This window comes from Salmo salar, chromosome ssa03 (assembly GCF_905237065.1).
Source record: "Salmo salar chromosome ssa03, Ssal_v3.1, whole genome shotgun sequence".
Taxonomy (NCBI): domain Eukaryota; kingdom Metazoa; phylum Chordata; class Actinopteri; order Salmoniformes; family Salmonidae; genus Salmo; species Salmo salar.
The window spans coordinates 18,534,573-18,553,912 of NC_059444.1; the positions used below are offsets into that span (position 1 = coordinate 18,534,573).

Here is a 19,340-nt window from a genome sequence, read left to right on the forward strand (position 1 = left end):
CAGCGAGAGGTGCAATGAGAGAAAGATGGAGTTCAGTCAGCGGGCTGGGTGCCGACCGATGAGTGTGTGGCGAGGTGCGAGTGGGCAGTCGGGCATGCCCTAATGCAGGAAACATTAGGAGGCACCCCCACTAACAACCAGACCAACACTTTCTCTCCTGGGGTTAGACTATGTGTGGTGCACTCATACAGCGCCTTAGGAAAGTATTCAGACCCCTTGATTTCATCCACATTGTTAGGTTACAGGCTTATTTCAATCTACACATAATGACAAAGCAAAAACAGGTTTTGCAAAATGTCTAATTTATAAGAAATAAAAATCAAATTTACATAAGTATTCAGACCCTTTACGCAGTACTTTGTTGAAGCACCTTTGGCAGCGATTCTAACCTTGAGTCTTCCTTGGGTATAACGCGACAACCTTGGCACACCTGTATTTGGAGAGTTTCTCCCATTCTTCTCTGCAGATCCTCTCAAGCTCTGTCAGGTTGGATGGGGAGCATCGCTGCACAGCTATTTTCAGGTCTCTCCAGAGATGTTTGATCAGGTTCAAGTCTGGGCCACTCAAGGACATTCAGAGACTTGTCCAGAAGCCACTCCTGCGTTGTCTTACATGCTGACCAGACCCCATCAGGACACGCAGGTTGATTTTGTCCCCCCCACACCAGACGCCATCAGGACATGCCGGTTGATTTTGTCCCCCCACACCAGACACCATCAGGACATGCAGGTTGATTTTGTCCCCCCACACCAGACCCCATCAGGACATGCAGGTTGATTTTGTCCCCCCACACCAGACCCCATCAGGACATGCAGGTTGATTTTGTCCCCCCACACCAGACCCCATCAGGACATGCAGGTTGATTTTGTCCCCCCACACCAGACACCATCAGGACACACAGGTTGATTTTGTCCCCCCACACCAGACCCCATCAGGACATGCAGGTTGATTTTGTCCCCCCACACCAGACACCATCAGGACACACAGGTTGATTTTGTCCTCCTACACCAGACACCATCAGGACACACAGGTTGATTTTGTCCCCCCACACCAGACACCATCAGGACACACAGGTTGAAATATACAAAATTCTGAACCAACTATATTAATTTGGGGACAGGTCGAAAAGCATTAAACATTTATGGCAATTTAGCTAGCTTGCTGTTGCTAGCTAATTTGTCCATGGATATAAACTTCGGGTTGTCATTTTACCTGAAACGCACAAGGTCCTTTACTCCGACAATGAATCCACAGATAAAGCAGTAAACCTTCGTCTTATTCTTATGGTGGTTGGCAACCAACTTTAAGGTGCATTACCACAACAACTGGATTCTGGACCTCAGTTCATCTTGCAAAATCACCCACGTGGGTATATACACTCCTAAAAACCAATGAGGAGATTTGAGAGAGTGTTGAGCATCACAAATAGAAGCAAGTCATATTTTCATGCCTGGCTACGTGAGCAGTGTGGGTGCAATAATTGAATAATATGTAAGTGTACATTTATTTAGCAGCACACGCACCGTGTCCGGTCTGGTCAGCATGTAAGGGTCGTTGTTTGGCATTCAGGACAAAGATTTTCATCTTGGTTTCATCCGACCAGAGAATCTTGTTTCTCATGGTCAGAGTCTTTAGCTGCCTTCGGCAAACTGCCCTTTACTGGCTGTCCTCCTGGAAGCTTCTCCCATCTCCACAGAGGAACTCTGGAGCTCTCTGTGATAATAGGGTTCTTGGTCACCTCCCCGACCAAGGCCCTTCTCTCCCAGGCAGCCAGCTCTAGGAAGAGTCATGGTGGTTCCAAACTTCCATTAAGAATGGAGGCCACTGTGTTCTTGGGGACCTTCAATGCTGCGGACATTTTTTTGGTACACTTCCCCAGATCTGTGCCTGGAAACAATCCTGTCTCGGAGCTCTACGAATAATTCCTTCGACCTCATGGCTTGGTTTGTGCTCTGACATCCACTGTCAACTGTGGGACCTTACATAGACAGGTGTGTGCCTATCCAAATCATGTCCAATCAATTGAATTGACCTCAGGTGGATCAATTTGTAGAAACATCAAGGATGATCAATAGAAACAGGATGCACCAGAGCTCAATTTCGAGCCACATAGAAAAGGGTCTGAATACTTATGTAAATAAAGGTATTTACGTTTTTTATTTTTAATACATTTGCCAAAAGCTCTAAAAAAACAGTTTTTGCTTTGTCATTATGGGGTAGTGTGTAGATTGCTGGGGATTCTTTTTCATTTAATCCATTTTAGAATAAGGCTGTAATGTAACAATGTGGATAAGTCAAGGGGTCTGAATACTTTCCAAAGACACTAACTACCCAAACCATAACTACTAGTCGACAGCTGTCTCTAACTACCATTGTACATGAACTAGTCACAAAATTGAATGTAGCAAGTGAAAGAACAATAGACAGAGTGGGCTAGTTATTTCCCCCCTGCTATCTTGTTGGTTTGGCTGAAGAGACATTTGTCCAGGCAATCCCCAAAATGTGACCAGGAGACATTTCCTGCTCGTGGGGTGGTGAGCTGACAATGTCACATACGATACCATTTTTGCTTTCACACTAATACCATCATAATAACAGCCTTTCATTAGAAATACTATCAGAACATAGCCATGACCATGTATAGAAGGTAGACAGTGTGGGGAAGGAAGGGAAGTTGAAAGTTCCAGCTAGCGTGACCACAGGTCTTCATAAAATGTGCACTGCTGTTTTGTTTTGAAGGCTGGCTGGCACGCCCAACGGCTGTGCTGCTATTGACACAAGCAACAGTGACAAACAGACAAGCTTCTAATTATACGTGATTAGGGATAATTCAAAACAGTTGGCCTCCCCTTTAGCTACTCTCACAGTGCTCGTGTTTTTATGCAGTTTAGATTGCGAGAGGACTAGGAAGAACATTGAAAATTCAAATGAGGAAAACCTGACACCACATGTATCCCAAACTGCACTGTATCAGTATGTGTTTATATACAAAGGAATGATTCAAGTCAGAACAAAAGAGCAAAAGCAACAGACTATTTTCCTAGTAGGAAAGGTAGAGAAGATCTGCTTTCCAAATGCTCTTGTTCACACCTTTCTAAACAGGCCTATTTTTATTGTACCTTTAACTTGGCAAGTCAGTTAAGAACATATTCTTATTTACAATGACGGCCTACCCTAGCCAAACCAAATGTGTGCCGCCCTATGGGACTACCAATCATGGCCGGTTGTGATACAGCATGCAATGGAAACCAGGGTCTGTAGTGACACCTTCAGCACTGAGATGCAGTGTCTTAGACCGCTGCGCCACCCAGGAGCCCTATACGACGTTCTCCAGTAGCATTCAGTGGCGTTTGTTTACACATTTTGGAGTGTGCTCAAGAAATTAGAATATTTGACACTGAAAAGGAGGGGGTTCATTTCAGCCACTTAATTTTATGTGACAGCAACTAGCCTACTTCTCACTTCATAAACACCCTAAGCTAATGACGGCTTATGTTCTTTAGCTTTAATGATAACACTAATTATGTAAATGTATGTGCGAGTGGCAAACAAGCTTAACTATGAGAATAGTTTCACTGCAGGGCATCTAAACAGGTTGGTGCAGACTGTTCAAGGATTTCATTTGAAGTGGGTTAGTAGAACTGGCTATCTACTACTGATATATTACAAGTAGAGCGGTGGTCCAAGTTTGTTGGCTGCCCGGCTAGACCCCGCTGCCGCCCGGCTAGACCGCTGCCCGGCTAGACCGCTGCTTATGGAATATGACACCAAGTCATTTTCACTTGGCATGTTGAAAACAACTCAAAAGAATCTGAAAACAAGTTTAGCGTTACTAATTGGGTACCTGACAAATGACTGACATGTCCTAACCAAACTGTCAACATTTCAAGATGAATTGTCATACTTAACTGTCTGCTCTCTTTTATCTATAGCCTACTTAAGGCAGTCCCAATTGAATAAACTTGAACACTGCCATTGTAACTTCCAAAAGCTAACCACACTTCTATTTCAAAAGTAATGGTCACAGGGGTCCTATTTTTAGACATTAAATTATACATAAAACATGAGTAAAATGCCTCAGAGCTCTCAATGTCTTGGTCCCACTAATCCAGGGCTATCTGATTCAGTGGTGTCCCTGTGGACTGGCCTGGTATAACCACCTGGGGTGTCTCCCTCCCTCAGAGTACAGGTGGCACATCATGCCCCAGCCAGAGGCCAGCACTCCAGAGGCACACCTTACCACCAGCTATCCTTTTATCTATCCTAACGCCCTCCCTCTCCAATCTACTAAACTCCCTCTACTACTACCCCCCACAAGGAGGGTAGGGATGTCTGTTGTGGCTAATCGCACAGAGTGTGAGTGTGAATAGATGTGAGAAGTTGGGGGGGTTGAGAAGGGAGGCAGGGGGGACTGAGCAGAATGTTTGGGCTGTTATTTGCATGAGGGGAATCTGGTTATTTCACACACGGCTGCCTTTCTCTGAAAAGTCCCCATATTTGGGGTCCCCATTTTTTTTTTTTTTCCAATTCAGTCTGGTATGAGAACGGTAGCCCCTATCTGCAAAAGCAGAGTATCTGTAGAAAGCTGAGTATCTTGGCTATTAATCTGTGCCTTCAAAATCTTGCGTGACTTACTACCATATATGGGTATACGAATATATAAGGGCAGGCCGAGACAATGACCTCATTTCAAAATGGCTGCTACCTACATTTCAGTTAGCGTTGTGAAGCATAAACACCGAAAGACGGGACTCCACAGATCATGAGGATTTCGACATGGCCGATGAAGATTGCTTTCTAGAAGGATTGGATTCACTTTAAGACCTATAAGAAAAATTATTTGCCTTTATATTGCTAATTCAATACATGTATTTCATTTTTTATAAATTGTCTGCTTTTTGTGCTTTGGATTTAGTTTACATTAGGCCTATGTAACAAGTAATTTCAATGTTATACAATTCCAAAGTAGTTCTATGTGTTTCATATTAGTTCACTGTTCTAAGTTTCATCCTTGTAACTTTGGAGAGGCCATTAAACTCTCATGGCCACTGTTTATTTGTGGTTCTCACCTCTGCCTTTGTCTCCAAAGTGTTACTGTTTGCATTGTGTGTGTCCTTCACACCGATGTGAGTCACTGTACAGATTTAGCTTAGGCTTGGTGTTTTTACTTTACAGTAATGTCGTTTTGTAAATTTAGTCATCTGTAATTCTGTGTCTTACAACAATATATCGCTTTATTTTATTCACCACAGAGTGGAGGATGTAGAGGATTTAGATGATGTTTGGGAGCCAGCCCTCCCCAGCAAGCCCCCCCTGCCGGTCAAGGTCTTCACTCCCCCACTGCTGTGTCAATCATCCTGTCTGATGGTTCTACATCCACTTTTCATAGACCTCTTGAGAAATAAAATAGGGGCTTGTGGCACCATGTCATAACAGAACTGGTTTCCCCAAGACCAAGGTAAACGACATGACAAAGACAGCGGCGAGGGGGACCATACGTTGGATCAGGACTAACATGCCACTTTTTGTTAAATGGAAGGACACCAGGGAAGTAACCACGTTCACCACACAGCATAAGGCATTCAATAACAACCATGTCTCAAGGAGGGTGAAAAATGCCAATGGGGCATGGGTGAGGAAGAATGTCCCCGTTTCTGTGAAGGACTACAATGCCAGCATGGGGGTTGTCAATCTATATGACGCTCTGATAAGCTACTACCAGGTCCTCTAGGTCCTCCACCAGACCAGGAAATTGTATAAGGCTTTTTTTTTTACCACTTTGTGGACTTTACAACAGTAAATGCTTTCATTCTCCACAAGCAGATGTCCAAAGCAAAAGGTCAAACCCGTCTCTCCCAGTTGGCCTTCTGAGAGCAGCTGGTGTTGGAAATGGCTGAATTAGGGGCCCAAAGCAACCTCACAACCATCACAAGACCCCCCCCGCTCAAGGTGAGCATCATTATCCAACACACATACCACAAGAGAAAAGGAAAAACTGCAAGTTTTGCACAAAACATACCAGTACGCCTTTTGTTTCCTGGCAGAGGGACTGCTTCAAAGACTATCACGACTAGAGGTCGACCGATTAGGATTTTTCAACGCCGATACCGATTAATCGGCCGATTTTTGTTTGTTTATTTGTAATAATGACAATTACAACAATACTGAATGAACACTTATTTTAACTTAATATAATACATCAATAAAATCAATTAAGCCTCAAATAAATAATGAAACATGTTCAATTCGGTTTAAATAATGCAAAAACAAAGTGTTGGAGAAGAAAGTAAAAATGCCATATGTGCCATGTAAGAAAGCTAAAGTTTAAGTTCCTTGCTCAGAACATGTGAACATATGAAAACTGGTGGTTCCTTTTAACATGAGTCTTCAATATTCCCTGGTAAGAAGTTTTAGGTTGTAGTTATTATAGGAATTATAGGACTATTTCTCTCTATACGATTTGTATTTCATATACCTTTGACTATTGGATGTTCTTATAGGCACTTTAGTATTGCCAGTGTAACAGTATAGCTTCCGTCCCTCTCCTCGCTCCTACCTGGGCTCGAACCAGGAACACATCGACAACAGCCAACCTCGAAGCAGCGTTACCCATGCAGAGCAAGGGGAACAACTACTCCAAGTCTCGGAGCGAGTGACGTTTGAAACGCTATTAGCGCGCACCCCGCTAACTATCTAGCCATTTCACATCGGTTACACCAGTCTAATCTTGGGAGTTGATAGGCTTGAAGTCAAACAGCGCAATGCTTGAAGCATAGCAAAGAGCTGCTGGCAAAACGCACGAAAGTGCTGTTTGAATGAATGCTTACGAGCCTGCTGGTGCCTACCATCGCTCAGTCAGACTGCTCTATCAAATCATAGACTTAATTATAAAATAATAACACAGAAATACGAGCCTTAGGTCATTAATATGGTCGAATCCAGAAACTATCATCTCGAAAACAAAACGTTTATTTCTGTGAAATACGGAACCGTTCCGTATTTTATCTAACGGGTGGCATCCCTAAATCTAAATATTCCTGTTACATTGCACAACCTTCAATGTTATGTCATAATTGCGTAAAATCAGTTCGCAATGAGCCAGGCGGCCCAAACTGTTGCATATACCCTGACTCTGCGTGCAATGAACGCAAGAGAAGGACACAATTTCACCTGGTTAACCTGTTATGGATAGGGGGCAGTATTTTCACAGCCGGATAAAAAACGTACCCGATTTAATCTGATTATTACTCCTGCCCAGAAACTAGAATATGCATATAATTATTAGCTTTGGATAGAAAACACTCCAAAGTTTCTAAAACTGTTTGAATGGTGTCTGTGTATAACAGAACTCATTTGGCAGGCCAAAACCTGAGAAGATTCTGTACAGGAAGTACCCTGTCTGACCATTTCTTGGCCTTCTTTGCCATCTCTATCCATTACAGAGGATCTCTGCTGTTACGTGACACTTCCTACGGCTCACATGGGCTCTCAGAAGGCGGCAAAAAGCTGAATCGTGGCTTTGCAGGCTCTGGTTGAAACAAAGTAGCGCGTTTGGGTAGTGGCTGGTTACAGTACTGTGAGACTCAGGCTCGTGCCCGCGTCGACCGAAAGCTTTGTTTTCTTTCCTCTGTTTACCTAAAAGGAGATTCCCGGTCGGAATATTATCGCTTTTTTTACGAGAAAAATGGCATAAAAATGGATTTTAAACAGCGGTTGACATGCTTCGAAGTACGGTAATGGAATATTTAGATTTTTTTGTCACGAATTGCGCCATGCTCGCGACCCTGATTTACCATTTCGGATAGTGTCTGGAACGCACGAACAAAACGCCGCTATTTGGATATAACGATGGATTATTTTGGACCAAACCAACATTTGTTATTGAAGTAGCAGTCCTGGGAGTGCATTCTGACGAAGACAACAAAGGTAATCAAACTTTTGTAATAGTAAATCGGAGTTTGGTCAGGGCTAAACTTGGTCGGTGTCTAAATGGCTAGGCGTGATGGCTGGGCTATCTACTGAGAATATTGCAAAATGTGCTTTCACCGAAAAGCTATTTTAAAATCTGACATATCGAGTGCATAGAGGAGTTCTGTATCTATAATTCTTAAAATAATTGTTATGTTTTTTGTGAACGTTTATCATGAGTAATTTAGTAAATTCACCGGATGTTTGCGGGGGGTATGCTAGTTCTGAACGTCACATGCTAATGTAAAAAGGCTGTTTTTTGTTATAAATATGAACTTGATTGAACAAAACATGCATGCATTGTATAACATAATGTCCTAGGGTTGTCATCTGATGAAGATCATCAAAGGTTAGTGCTGCATTTAGCTGTGGTTTTGTTTTTTGTGACATTATATGCTAGCTTGAAAAATGGGTGTCTGATTATTTCTGGCTGGGTACTCTGCTGACATAATCTAATGTTTTGCTTTCGCTGTAAAGCCTTTTTGAAATCGGAGAGTGTGGTTAGATTAACGAGAGTCTTGTCTTTAAAATGCTGTAAAATAGTCATATGTTTGAAAAATGGAAGTTTTCGGATTTTAGAGGAATTTGTATTTCGCGCCACGCCCATCATTGGATATTGGAGCAGGTGTTCCGCTAGCGGAACGTCTAGATGTAAGAGGTTAATATTGCCTGCTAACCTGGATTTCTTTTAGCTAAATATGCAGGTTTAAAAATATATACTTGTGTATTGATTTTAAGAAAGACATTGATGTTTATGGTTAGGTACACGTTGGAGCAACGACAGTCCTTTTTCGCAAATGCTCACTGCATCGATTATATGCAACGCAGGACAGGCTAGATAAACTAGCAATATCAACCATGTGTAGTTAACTAGTGATTATGATTGATTCTTTTTTATAAGATAAGTTTAATGCTAGCTAGCAACTTACCTTGGCTTCTTACTGCATTTGCATAACAGGCAGGCTCCTCGTGGAGTGCAATGTAAAGCAGGTGGTTAGAGTGTTGGACTAGTTAACCGTAAGGTTGCAAGATTGAATCCCCAAGCTGACAAGGTAAAAATCTGTCGTTCTTCCCCTGAACAAGGCAGTTAACCCACTGTTCCTAGGCCATCATTGAAAATAAGAATGTGTTCTTAACTGACTTGCCTAGTTAAATAAAGGTGTACATTTTTTTAAGAAAAAAATTATAAATAAAATAAAACATTTATAAAAATCAGTGGACGAAAATACCGATTGTTATGAAAACTTGAAATCGGCCCTAATTAAAATTGGCCATTCCGATTAATCGGTCGACCTCTAATCACGACAGGCACAAGCTATGGTGAAAGTGAAAGCTAATCTACACCTGGGATGTAAAACTAACACAAATGCCATTTGTAAACAGATCAGCTTATTTCTATTTTTGCAAAGGACACGTGTAACCAAGTGTTCGGTAAGACATTTTTAGATATATCTGTTGCATTTCTATTGTTTTTGTTGGATATGCCTAGGCTAATTGGATATGGATATGCCTAGGCTAAACATTCAGGCACTTTGGAGAGGTTAATGTCCCCCGACACCACCACAATGTTTGAGAGGTTGGTATGGTAGAGATAGTGTTTCTATACTGAACAAATAGCATTTAGGGAATGCAAATATTTGATAGCACTGGAATGATCTATTTTACAGACATAAGCCACTTTGGAGAGGTTTCGGGAGACTTGGACACGTCCCGTGACCACACCTGACACCACTTACTAAAACATCTGCCCTTTTCTAGTTGTTAGGTCCGTCAATCCCTTTTCTAGTTGTTAGGTCTATCAATCTCATTTTTCTCTGATATTGTTCACATGTTGTAGAAGCCATCTGATGTGTTTCCAGGTCTAGTCATCAATATTCACTTATAGCTTTTCAATGAAAGATGACTTTCAAAATAAAAATAAATTGTGAGTGTGCTTGATCTTGTGTATTCTAAACTATATAACTCCTGTCTTCTGATCATTTCCTCATAGTCGCCTAGATTTCTTCTTTCCAAATATATCCAGTTTTTCCATTGTCAGAATCATGTACATGAATAGCAGTTACTTTTGGGTATGTCTATTTAGGCAGAAATCTACATTTTGCCATTACATTTAAGAGGTTAATGGACTTTCACTTGTCTAGAGCAGGGAGGGGTAAAACAGGAAGGAGTTCTGTTTATGCAATCTGCTCTCCGCTTTAAACGTGGGCTTAATATCTCCCGAAAAAAATCACGGTCCAACTCCGAGGCCTTTCCTTGGTCAAGAGTGGGGCAGATGGGAGGAGTATTCTGGGGAATACAAAAGGTCGTCAGTAATATATTCAGCAGAACTTGACTCCCAGGGAATGGCGGCACCTTGCCTTCCTCTTTGGCACCCCTCGTCTGACTGGCTGCCCACCGGCAGCGGGACCTGCTGCAGCTCCCCCCTAACCACTCACCCCTGGGGCTTTTGGGATGGCCCGTAGCAGGCCTGGGGGCAGCAGCCATGCATGTGGCCTTGACACTGGCGTGTGGGAATGAAGGGGTGGGGGGGGGCTTTAACTTCCTGTCAGGGATGTCTGGCTCAGCAGAAAAAAATTACAGAGGGACAGGGGAAGAGCGAGAGAGACGAAGTTAAGAGGAAAGACGTGGGGAGAGAAGTTGAGCTTTGGAAGGTTTCATCTTTTCCTGCCTGGAGTCCATGGCAGAGGGAATGTTTGTATGAATGGCTCAATTCATGAATTTGTCGTTCCATAAATTCGGTCTGAAACAATCCCCCAAACTGTACTGTAGTTTGCATGTGCCATTTTTCCTGGAAGAGTCTTGTTTGCAAATCATCTAGAATGTGCTTAGAGTGCATTTACAGGTTATACGCATCTAACACATTTTTTAAAAAATGGGCTAGGTCATACTAAAAATGGGCTAGGTCATACTAAAAATGGGCTAGGTCATACTAAAAATGGGCTAGGTCATACTAGGTCATACTAAAAATGGGCTAGGTCATACTAAAAACGGGCTAGGTCATACTAAAAACGGGCTAGGTCATACTAAAAATGTATCCCAAGTTTGCTCCTGCACATTTTTTTATATGTTGAGATGACTAAACAAATCAAATTTAATTGGTCACATGTTTAGCAGATGTTATTGCGGGTGTAGCGAAATGCTTGTGTTTCTAGCTCCATCAGTGCAGTAATATCTAACAGTACACACAAATCTAAGCAAAGGGATGGAATTAAGAATATATCAATATATGGATGAACAATGTCAGAGCAGCATAGACTAAGATACAGTAGAACTGAATTCTACTAGTCTCTGCTTTAAAACAGACTACTGAGCAATTCAATTGGCACCACAAATACCATGTTGAAAGTTGGTCTTACTATAAGTTTAACAGTTTCCATGGAGAACAGTTAAAACCTCCATCCTTCCATTAAGAAGAATCAATTACAGGATTCCCGGGCCTCCCAGAGAGCTAAATAATTTTCCAGAGAGACCACCAACCCAACCATGCTGAAAAGTATTCAGTCAGTGGCTGTGAGTGCGACTGGGTGGGAGGTGGTGCAGGGGCTACCCATGCACAGTTAAAGGCTGAAGCCTCCAGGCGAGGTTAAGACGTCAGCACGCTTCAGTTTGGCTGGCGCCTAGCCAAAATTGGCTAGCCGAACAAGTGTGCTTGTTTGTTCATATTGAGATGCCGTAGCCAGTATACGCTCCCCGCAAAAGTTAAAATTAAACTAAAATAACGCGTGTCATTAATAAGCTGTCATTAATTAACATTTTTGCAGAGGAGATCTTAGTCTAACTACTGTATCTCAATGAAAGAATGTGTATGAAAACAAGGCATTTCTCGTTGAATGAGATGATTTAAGCATCCCTACTGTCACCCTATCACCAACGAAGGGGCATAGACTTCGGCTCCGAACAGCTTGCATTTAGAGAAAAATGTGCCCCCAACAGCCGAAGTCCAAAACATCACAAAATACTGTAATTCATTTATACAAACTCTTCCAAACTGTTTCAGATTGGAAGCAGGCGGAGGCCTTTAACCTATTGGTTTTATGACACGCTCCCTCAGGGCAAATGATTTCTGACTGTACTTCCTGAGGACCGTCTAACAGAACACAAAACTGGCCTTAGATCAGTGTAGGGGCAACTTCATCCCACTCCTGCGGTAGGACTCAAGTCATGAATGGCGTCTCCTTTTCTACTGCTGTACTGACAGCCCTGGACAGGTCAACGCGAGCCCTTGTCTTTTGCTGTATTGCTTTCACCTACACTGAGTGTACATTAGGAGCACCAGCTCTTTCCATGACAGACTGACCAGGTGAAAGCTATGATCCCTTACTGATGTCACTTGTTAAATCAACTTCAATCAGTATAGATGAAGGGGAGAAGACAGGTTCAAGGATTTTTAAGCCTTGAGACATGGATTGTGTATGTGCGCCATTCAGAGGGTGAATGGACAAGACAAGATTTAAGTGCCTTTGAACAGGGTATGGTAGTAGGTGCCAGGCGTACCGGTTTGAGTGTCAAGAACTGCAGCGCTGCTGGGTTTTTCACACTCAACAGTTTCCTGTGTGTTTCAAGAATGGTCCACCACCCAAATGACATCCAGCCAACTTGACACAACTATGGTAAGCATTGGAGTCTACATGGATAGTGCGTCAACAGCCCTGTGGAACGCTTTCAACACCTTGTGGGGTCCATGCCCTGACGAAGAGGCTGTTCTGACGGCGGGGGGCAAACTCAATTGTAGAAAGTTCCTCTAATGTTCTGTACACTGATTTGAAATGATCGTATGATCATATACACTCAATGCAGAGGAAGGACCTACTTTACACTAATCTAGTGAGATGCAACCCTGACTAATGTCTTTAAATCTCCTCTAGGCTATCTTGAGATGAATTATCCTTCAGACACTAACACTTAAGCACTATACTGAATCTCAGCTGTGACTGTGCCATGGTTTGAATAAGAGGATGAGGACTGAGCGAAAAGGCCAACTAATGAATGGACAGAGGGAAATACCCTCTACTTCTGCCATAACTAGATGAGGCTACTGGATGAAAATGGGGCATCTACAAATACAGATGACAAAAACTGCCTCGCAGGAGCAATACAAAGGTGAGCAGAGTGAATAATACAATCTAATCAACTGTGGCCAATCTTTAAACATGTTCTGTTTAGAAGAAAGGAACTGTGACACAAGCAAGGCTTGGGGGCTGGCTAGGCTTCACTTCAGATAGATTTGAGATGCTGCTTCTTCACCACTACTAGAGGTAGACAGATGGCCGAAGAGGGGGGGGGTTGCTTGTTTTACAGGCACAAGAGGCCAGCACAGCCCTCCTGCTAACCCCGGAGAGGCAGAGGAGCAAAGGGAGGCCTGGGGGAGAGGGACATGATGACAGAACCATGCAAAGCTTTTTCCACTGACGGGAGCAACAACCGCCACATAACTAAACAAAATGGCAGCGATAATAAGTGGTCAGATCTGATGATCCACACAGCATTCATACAAGGACTCAGTTGAGATTGAGTGTACCTCTGACAGATGAGGCTGCCGAGACAGGATCCGGACTGCTGTTCCAGGTGTTAGGCAATGACAGCAAGGCAGAGAGGGGTGGGAGAAAGAAGTGTCTGTTCCTTACACGCATTAGCCTATCGTAACGCAATAAACCCTGGTTTAAATCTGAATAAAACCACATTAGATATTTGTGTCAAACTGCTTTGTAAACAATCAGGCTGATTTAGTGGATATATGCTAGAGAAGTACCTTTACCTTTCCACATTTGCTTATATATGAAAAGGTTGCTATTTCCCCAGTAATCTGTCAAAATATCAGTATTGACCCCTTTCAATTGAGAACTATTCTGAGGAGTGTGTCAGCTGGACGCCTCTTCAAACGGTGCTTCTGATCAACATAAAACTGTCTTTATAGAACCATTTAAGTCCTGATTAAGTCTGTAGTAGTTTGAATGTGAAACGATTTTATTTGTTACGACAAATAAAAATGTGATATATAAAAATAAATAATTGTGTGATATATATATATATATATATATATATAAAATTCCCGACATACCCAGGGCCTCTTATCTGTTGACGGAAAATAAAATCAAACCATCTAATGTTCAGCAAAACACAAGGTCAAACTTTTTATTTAACTAGGCAAGTCAGTTAAGAACAAATTCTTATTTACAATGACAGCCTTTCGGGGAACAGTGGGTTAACTGCCTTGTTCAGGGGCAGAACGACAGATTTTTTACCTTGTCAGCTCGGGGATTTGATCCAGCAACCTTTGAGGAGTTTTTTGAGCGAGAATAAAGATGACTTTCGAGTAGTAAGACATGTATAAAAGAAACAGATACCATTAATAAGAAGGGGCTGGAAGCGTCTTATATGGTGAGCTACTGAGTGGCTAGGACAGGCAAGCCCCATACTATTGTGGAGGACTTAATTCTTCCTGCTGCCGCGGATATGTCTGGGACAATGCTGGGGGAAAAAGGCAACAAAAAAAAACAAGACAATGCCTTCATCAAACACTGTTCACAACTCATCAGTGACGTAGGCAGCAGATGTTTTGAAACAATTACTGCTTTGCATACAAGCCAGTGAATTCTATGCGTTACAGCTGGGATGAGTCAACAGATGTGGCGGGCCTGGCACAGCTCCTGGTATATGTCCATTACGTTTATGGGAGGTCAATTAAGGAAGACATACTCTTCTGCAAACCAGGACAACATGAGACAATATTTTTAAAGTACTGGATAGCTTTGTGACATCAAATGACTATGGTGGTCAAGATGTGTTGGTATCTGTACTGATGGCGCAAAAGCCATGAGAGGGAGACATAGTGGAGTGGTAACGCGCGAGCATCAGTTGCTCCCGACGCCACTTGGGTACACTGCAGCATCCACCGAGAGGCTCTTGCTGTCAAGAGAATGCCTTTCAACTTGAAAGACGTTTTGGACACTACAGTGAAAATGGTTAACTTTGTTAAAGCAAGGCCCATGAACTCGTGTATTTTCTGCATTGTGCTTTTTCAACATACAGAAGCGCACTGTTATCAAGGGGCAAAGTATTGACACTTTTTTTTGAATTGGGAGACGAGCTTAAAGTTGTCATTACTGACCATAATTTTCACTTGTGTGACCGCTTGCATGATGACGAGTTACTCACAGGTCTTTCCATCATTGTATGATTTGTGTGCAAATGAACTCAAGCTTGCGGACAATGTCAAATGTGATACAGCGAAGCACCTGAGTGAGCTGGAGGCGCAATTACACAGGTACTTCCCCGAAACGGATGACACAAACACCTGGATTCATTATCCCTTTCATGCCCTGCCTCCAGTCCACTTACCGATATCTGAACAAGAGAACGTCATCGAAATTGCAACAAGTGGTTCTGTGAGAATTTAATTTAATCAGAAGCCACTGCCAAGATTTCTGGATTGGGCTGCGCTCAGAGTATCCTGCCTTGGCAAATCGTGCTGTTAAGACACTGATGCCCTTTGCAACCATGTACCTATGTGAAAGTGGATTCTCAGCCTTCACTTGCATGAAAACTAAATACAGGCACAGACTGTGTGGGAAATTATTTAAGACTGAGACTCTCTCCAATTCAACCCGACATTGCAGAGTTATGTGCATCCTTTCAAGCACACCCTTCTCATTAACCTGTGGTGAGTTATTCACAATGTTTGATGAACAAATAAGGTTTTATGTAAGATGCTTAAATAAAGAGCTCAATTATTGACTATTATTTGTGCCCTAGTCCTATAAGAGCTCTTTGTCACTTCTCACGAGCCAGGATGTGACAAACTCACTCATTCTTATGTTTAATAAATGTATAGTATAGTGTGTGTGGCAGGCTTACAATGGCAAAACACATTTGAGAGTGCTCTGACCCTGGTGCTAGAGGGGGTACGCAGCTGGAGGTTGAATGTTTGAAGGGGTACGGGACTATAGAAAGGTTTTGGAACCACTGCTCTTCACCATAGAAATGGGGAGGGGGGGCTGCTAAACAAAGCTCATTTTCACAGAAAAAAAACAATATGGCACTGTTTACAAGGGCCCCTAGTGTTCACTCTGTCAAGAGGAAAACAATGTATCTGTTTCGTATTGGTTTCCCCTCAACTCTCCATCTTTGCATTTTAAGTTTAGTTTCTTGAGCGTGGCCCCTAGGGATCGACAGTGTATGCTTGTTAGATTAGGATCCTGTAGTTGCATCTATTTTTACATTTTAGTAATTTAGCAGACGCTCTTATCCGGAGTGCATACATTTTCATACTGGTCCCCTGTGGGAATCGAACCCAGAATCCTATGCTCTACCAACTGAGCCACACAGGACATATCTGAGACTGGGTTTTGAGTCATGTTTCTTTTTTGTTTTAAATACTGACACCAGAGCTTCAAATCTGATCTCGCATACATCTTGCCGAACCACAGGTTTCTCTCCAGTCTAAAGATGGATGAACTGGCACAATATCATACAAATATTAGGTAGAAGAGATCACTCCCAAAGCACTGTATACAATTTTCCTACACTTGTGCTACGTGGATTCAGAAATGCCACGGTCAGGGCCTTGGATTTTTTTGTCAGATAAATATATATTTTTTGCAAAAACTGTTTAGCAGTAGAGCATCAAAGAAAGCTGAACACTGGTACCATTGCTAAAAACGTTTGTTCAAGAGAACCCCACCACACTTCATGAAGTTAACGCTGCTATATAAGCCAGTCGAATAAAGTACCTCAACAGTCACAAGAAAGGGCAGGCTATGGTGGAAACCACAAGTTAAAAACATCTGTTCCGCCCGACATACCCGGGACCTCTTATCTGTTGGCTGAGTGACCCAACTGACTTTAGAAGCTGCCATCTTAGGTTAGAGACTTCGCTGAAGGTGGGGTAGTATTTCATGGGATGCTCCATTATAACTGAACACGTAGCTAGCTTGGTCGTTCAATAAAAGTGTGTTTTTTCTATGTGCACAGTTTTTTCCGAAAAATAACAGTTCGTTTTCGTTCTGTTATGAAAGGTTAAAAGTAGTCACGTCTGTAGTTGCTGGTTGACTGATTACAAAATAATGGAGAGAGAAAGACCGACGCGTTCGGGAAAATAATGGTCATCTCGCACTTAGAAATTCAGCCAGGATCTATACAGCGGCAGGTGCTTTTTAATCGAAAAGACATGGAATAACTTTACTTGTTACCGTCGGTTCATCCAAGTTCACCCAGATCCAATGTTTTATGATAAACAAGCTCCCTTAAACGTTAAAATGCGGAAACGCACTAAACAAACTGCAACCGGATCGCTTGCTGTTGATCAAAGTGGCACCACAGGAAAATGTTTGTGCAGGTTTTTTTTCGACGAGCAACAACCGCCATCAATGTAGTCCACATGATTAGCCTTTGGGCTAGCAGCAAGACAATGATGGCGATGATACAGTGCTCGAATGTTGGCTACAGGCTAAACTTCTCCACTAAACAATGGGGCCACCTCCAACTAGCTAGCAGCAAGCTAATTAGGCTATCATTACGCACAGTTGACGGAAACGCAGAACTCACCTAGTTATTCCCTTCTAAAATAAAATAATCCCGAACCATATAAACTGAATATACTCTATGTACTTTAACAATTATATATAGATATAAGGGAGAAAAAAACATTGTCTAAACAGGGATGACCGTCTGGCCTCAAGCTACCCTCTGTCCATATTCATCGTCCAATAACACTAGACAGGCTACTTTTTTATCCCGTCATTAGCAAGTTAAATATCATGTGAATTCACTCAATTTAAGAAATGCAAATTGGACTTCTGTCTGGACTATGTATCAAAATCCAGCTGTGTGGTATGCCGTATTTTTTAAAAGTAGTTTTCATAGCTAGTGTGCATTCAGGGAATATCCCTTGCGCTAGCAACCTACAGTATTAAATAATTCAGCTCGACCACCGACTCACCTCTACATTTGAGCCACCTCGTGTCTCACTAGCTGAACACACAATTAGCTAGCTAACCCAAGCTAACAAAACACTCACCCTTGCCTATTGCATTATAAATAAATAAAACAATTCAAAATGTTTCTAAATTCAAACAAGTTGCTCACATTTGTCTGCTTATCGAGATCTCATCGTGTTGGCTAGATAATATTCTTCACCTAGGGAACACAACTATTGGGACTCAGTAGAGCGGAAGGCGAGTTAAACTTGCTAACTGTAGTTAGCGTTTCAGCATGGTAGTTTACGGACCTGTAATAACTTGTGTTGGAAATGATTGTATCCCCTTTTCATTTACGTTCCAGAATAAGCTTTGTTTACAGTAATTTGCTAAATAGACTAAAAGTCAGCTTCCAAACAAACTTGTATGGTAGATTTAAAGTCGATTGTAAGTGGGAAAAATCGTTCTATAACATTACATGGGTTACTTACAGGTAAGAGTAACACACAACTAATTCACCATGTGAACAAATGGGATATAGAGCGACTACGGAATTCAACCATTCAAAAAAATCATTGCTCGCTTACCCAACAAGCTCGGTCAATTCAGGGTTTCTCAAATTAACTCCCGTTAGTATCTCCAGTACAATCCTTTCTGGTCCGTTAATAAATGACGTAATTCAAGTTATTTTATAATGTTCGGCGTGTCGGTACCCCGTCTTCACCGACTTGGTTTTTCTCCTTTGTGTTAATTTCACTCAATTCGAGTTTAATCCGATCGATCCCGGCAGTCGCGTACTCGTGTCTTCCAGATACTCTCACCTTCTACGGGCAGGGGGCGCGTTCATGGCTCCAATAGATAAACATGCGTGCGCGTGAATGACCCTGCTGGGCTGTGACGAATGTGCGCTTTATTTTTCAGTTCTTGTAACATAGTAGATGCGATTAAAGCTGCACCTTTTAATTTCTTATTTCTGCGTAGGGTTATGGAAGTTATTCATACATGTAGTGTGGACATCAAATTGCTTTAAAATTGCTCCAATTGATTCTCAAATTATAAACTGGAACTTGGCATGGGATGACGTCTATAAATAAAAGCTTAGTTTTCTGTTAAAACCTCAAATGATATGGTATTCTAAAAGCTCATACAGGTTCAAAACTAGTTCAAAACATGTTCCCAATTGAAATGGAACTGTATCAACTGAAATGAGTGGATGGTTTTATTTGTTGTTTGGAGCATCAGTTCATCCCCGATAATGAGATTCATAATAATTCCATGTGAACTGCAGATTAATAATTATGATTATAAGAGATGGACATCATGCAAGTTCACGATTCAAATTGACATAATACTTGCTCTTCTACCGAGCCTGAGAGAGCCTATTCTACATGGTCCCTTGGGCACGCACAGGGCCAACCTGAGACAGTGGATTTCAGAGTAGTTCGAGTCCTTGGATTT

At 42.1% G+C, this 19,340-nt stretch overlaps 1 protein-coding gene across 3 annotated transcripts in view; it reads right to left on the reverse strand.

Moving 5' to 3' along the window:
• Nucleotides 1-18,751, reverse strand: part of LOC106599585 (chromodomain-helicase-DNA-binding protein 7) — a 60,656-nt gene extending 41,905 nt beyond the window's left edge. For 2 of the 3 annotated variants that reach the window (XM_045714593.1, XM_045714590.1), the window contains exon 1: nt 18,470-18,751. The gene's annotated coding sequence lies outside the window, so the exon portion shown is untranslated. The remainder of the gene's footprint in view (nt 1-18,469) is intronic. The other variant, XM_045714591.1, reaches the window with a different exon arrangement.
• Between the last annotated feature and the right edge of the window lie 589 nt (nt 18,752-19,340).